This window comes from Papio anubis, chromosome 1 (genome assembly GCF_008728515.1).
Source record: "Papio anubis isolate 15944 chromosome 1, Panubis1.0, whole genome shotgun sequence".
Classification (NCBI taxonomy): Eukaryota; Metazoa; Chordata; class Mammalia; order Primates; family Cercopithecidae; genus Papio; species Papio anubis.
This window is the reverse complement of record NC_044976.1, coordinates 191063928-191068349: the sequence shown is the minus strand read 5'-3', so window position 1 is coordinate 191068349 and position 4422 is coordinate 191063928. Positions and strand designations below refer to the sequence as shown.

The following is a 4422-nucleotide window of genomic DNA, read 5'->3' as shown; positions in this document are numbered from 1 at the left end:
CTCCCACAGATAAGTGAGAATATGTGACATTTGTCTTTCTGTGCCTGGCTTATTTCACTTAATATCTCCATTTGTATGTCTGACGTCTTAAACTCCTGAGGTTTCCTCCAAACCTGCTCTACCAACAGCTTTTTATGTTAGTTGAGGGAAACTCAATTTTCCCAGTAGTTTGATCCCTGAGCCTTGACACTGTTCTTAATTCCTTTCTTTTCTTTCTTCTTCTTCTTCTTCTCTTTTTAACATCCCACATTCACTCTGTTAAGAAATCCCGAGTTTTACCTTCAAACTATATCTGGAATCTAATGACCTCTCACTACGCCACTGCTAAAGACGCTAAAAATGGCTCAAGCCTCCATTATCTTTTATATGAATTATGCAGTAGTTTCTTCTCTGGTGTCCCTGAGTCTACAATTCTCACCATATAGTCTATTTTAAATCAATAGCCAGAATCATCTTGATAAAATACATTATATAATGTCACTCCTCTCATAATCCTGCAAAGTTAACTGTGATGCTTAATTTTATGTGTCAATTTGGCTGCGCCATGAGATAGTTTGTCCAACATTATTCTGGAGGTTTCTGTCAGAGTGTTTTTGGATGAGATTAACATTTAAATTGGTGGACTTGAGTAAAGCAGATTATCTCTGTAACGTGAGTGAGCCTTTTCCAAACAGTGAAAGGCCTGAATAGAATGAAAGACCTACCTGACCAAGAGGGAGTTCTGCCGACAACCCGCAGAATTGAACGGTAGCATTGACTCTTCGTTGGGTCTAGCCTACCTTGCAGATTTTGGACTTGCCAGCCTCCATAATCATGTGAGTCAATGCACTAAAATTACCTCCTTTAACTTACACACACGCACAAACACACACACATGCACATCTATTCATTCTGTTTTTCTGGGGAATCCTAACAGTACCATTTAAAAAGCTTTCCCTTTTAAAATACCAGGATATCTCTTATCAAAACATCTATTTATTTATGCAATAAGACAAGAAAAAAGATCAGTTAAAATGAATATTTAGGTTTTCTGTTTTTTATTTTTTGTGTTTATTTTTCTAATAAATATGTCCCTTTGTCTAAGTTTTCAAAATTATTGACACAAAATACAAATTTTAGATTCTCTATTACCTCTGTGGTTTTGCCCCATTTTTTATTCTTGATATACTATTTGCAACTTCTGTTTTTTCTCTATCAGTATTTCCAGAAATTTGACAGTTTTATTAATCTTTTAAAAGTATCAGTTGTTAGCAGATTCTGAGCTCTCAATTGGAACGCCTCCACATCACTCAGCCACACTCAGGGACTGGACGCCTCACTCCCATTTCTGAGCCATTAAAGGTCTAAGGCCGCTTCCCCCAAGCCAGCAGAACATCCAGTCATGGATAAAATGGGCTGGTTCAGAAGGCCAAACTGGCCGAGGAGGCTGAGCGATATGATGACATGGCAGCCTGCATGAAGTCTGTAATTGAGCCAGGAGCTGAATTATCCAATGAGGAGAGGAATCTTCTCTCAGTTGCTTATAAAAATGTTGTAGGAGCCCATAGGTCATCTTGGAGGGTCGTCTCAAGTATTGAACAAAAGACGGAAGGTGCTGAGAAAAAACAGCAGATGGCTCGAGAATACAGAGAGAAAATTGAGACGGAGCTAAGAGATGTCTGCAATGATGTACTGTCTCTTTTGGAAAAGTTCTTAATCCCCAATGCTTCACAAGCAGAGAGCAAAGTCTTCTATTTGAAAATGAAAGATTACTATTGTACTTGGCTGAGGTTGCCGCTGGTGATGACAGGAAAGGGATTGTGGATCAGTCACAACAAGCATACCAAGAAGTTTTTGAAATCAGCAAAAAGGAAATGCAACCAACGCATCCTATCAGACTGGGACTGGCCCTTAACTTCTCTGTGTTCTGTTATGAGATTCTGAACTCCCCAGAGAAAGTCTGCTCTCTTGCAAAGACAGCTTTTGATGAAGCCATTGCTGAACTTGATACATTAAGTGAAGAGTCATACAAAGACAGCAGGCTAATAATGTAATTACTGAGAGACAACTTGACATTGTGGACATCGGATACCCAAGGAGATGAAGCTGAAGCAGGAGAAGGAGGGGAAAATCAACCAGCCTTCCAAGTTTTGTCTGCCTCATTCTAAAATTTACACAGTAGACCATTTGTCATCCATGTTGTCCCACAAATAGTTTTTTGTTTACGATTTATGACAGGTTTATGTTACTTCTATTTGAATTTCTATATTTCCCATGTGGTTTTTATGTTTAATATTAGGGGAGTAGAGCCAGTTAACATTTAGGGAGTTATCTGTTTTCATCTTGAGGCGGCCAATATGGGGATGTGGAATTTTTATACAAGTTATAAATGTTTGGCATAGTACTTTTGGTACATTGTGGCTTCACAAGGGCCAGTGTAAAACTGCTTCCATGTCTAAGCAAAGAAAATTGCCTACATATTGGTTTGTCCTGGTGCGGAATAAAAGGGATCATTGGTTCCAGTCACAGGGGTAGTAATTGTGGGTACTTTAAGGTTTGGAGCACTTAGAAGGCTGTTGTAGAAACATACCCCATGGATACCACAGGTTAAACCATGTGTATCTGTGGAACACTCAATCTCAACGTGCACACCTTTGACTACAGCTGCAGAAGTGTTCCTTTAGACAAAGTTGTGACCCATTGTACTCTGGATAAGGGCAGAAATGGTTCACATTCCATTATTTGTAAAGTTACCTGCTGTTAGCTTTCATTATTTTTGCTACACTCATTTTATTTGTATTTAAGTGTTTCAGGTAACCTAAGAACAAATGTAAAAGTAAAGATGCAGTAAAAATGAATTGCTTGGTATTCATTACTTCATGTATATCAAGCACAGCAGTAAAACAAAAACCCATGTATTTAACTGTTTTTTAGGTTTTTTGCTTTTGTGATTTTTTTTTTTTTTGATACTTGCCTAACATGCATGTGCTGTAAAAATAGTTAACAGGGAAATAACTTGAGATGATGGCTAGCTTTGTTTAATGCCTTATGAAATTTTCATGAACAATCTAAGCATAATTGTTCAGAACACGTGTATTAAATTCATGTAAGTGGAATAAAAGTTTTATGAATGCACTTTTCAACTACTTTCTCTACAGTTTTTCATATAAATTAGTCTTTTGGTTTTGAAACTTCTCTAAAGGAAATTGTACATTTTTTGAAATTTATTCCTTATTCCCTCTTGGCAGCTAATGGGCTTTTACCAAGTTTAAACACAAAATTTATCATAACAACAAAAATACTACTAATATAACTGCTGTTTCCATGTCCCATTATCCCCTCTCTTCCTCTCCACCCTGAAAAAAATGAGTTCCTATTTTTTCTGGGAGAGGGGGAGATTGATTGGAAAACAATGTAATGTGTTCAATTTAAAATTTTGGTATATGGCATTTTCTAACTTAGGAAGCCACAATGTTCTTGGCCCATCATGACAGCATTAACTATAAGTTTTGTGCTTCCAAATCACTTTCTGGTTTTTAAGAATTTCTTGATACTCTTACAGCCTGCCTTCGATTTTGATCCTTTATTTTATTTGTCAGGTGCACAAGATTACCTTCCTCTTTTACCCTTCTGTCTTGTCACCAACCATTCTTACTTGGTGGCCATGTACTTGGGAAAAGGCCGCATGATCTTTCTGGCTCCACTCAATGTCTAAGGCACCCTGCTTCCTTTGTTTGCACCCCACAGATTATTTTCCTCATCCTATTTACTGCAGTAAATCTCTCCTTAGTTGATGAGATTGTGTTTATCTCCCTTTAAAACCCTACCTATCCTGAATGGTCTGTCATTGTCTGCCTTTAAAATCCTTCCTCTTTCTTCTTCCTCTCTTCTCTAAATAATGATGGGGCTAAGTTATACCCAAAGCTCACTTTAACAAAATATTTCCTCAGTACTTTGCAGAAAACATCAAACAAAAATGCCATTTTAAAAGAGGTGTATTTTTTCTTTTAGAATGTAAGCTCCTCAAGAGCAGGGACAATGTTTTCTATATGTTCTGTTGTGCCTAGTACACTGTAAATGCTCAATAAATATTGATGATGGGGGAAAAATGTATCAGTTGTTAATTTTTAGGTTCTTTCTATTGTTTCTTTGTTTTTGATTATATTAATTTCTGTTTTTATCTTTATATTTTCCTCTGTTATATGTGGAATGTTTAGTTCATTATTTTTCGACCATTTTTTAGCAACGTATTTAATTAAGATTATTCATTATCACAATTCATGGATTGCAATCCATTATCCAAAACCCTTGGTGTCAAATGTGTTTCAGAATTCACTGATTTTAGATTTTAGAGTGGCAATATGGTTTACAAACTCCATATTATAACAATCTCCGATGGTATTTGTGCCAATACTCTGGTCATATATTGGGTTGGTGCAAAAG

At 36.7% G+C, this 4422-nt stretch overlaps 1 pseudogene across 1 annotated transcript; it reads left to right on the top strand.

Annotated features, from left to right (window-relative positions):
• Positions 1 to 1366: 1366 nt before the first annotated feature.
• Positions 1367 to 4081, top strand: LOC108583248 (annotated as a pseudogene). Its single transcript, XR_001897650.3, has one exon. The product of XR_001897650.3 is annotated as a 14-3-3 protein zeta/delta pseudogene (transcript).
• Positions 4082 to 4422: the final 341 nt, after the last annotated feature.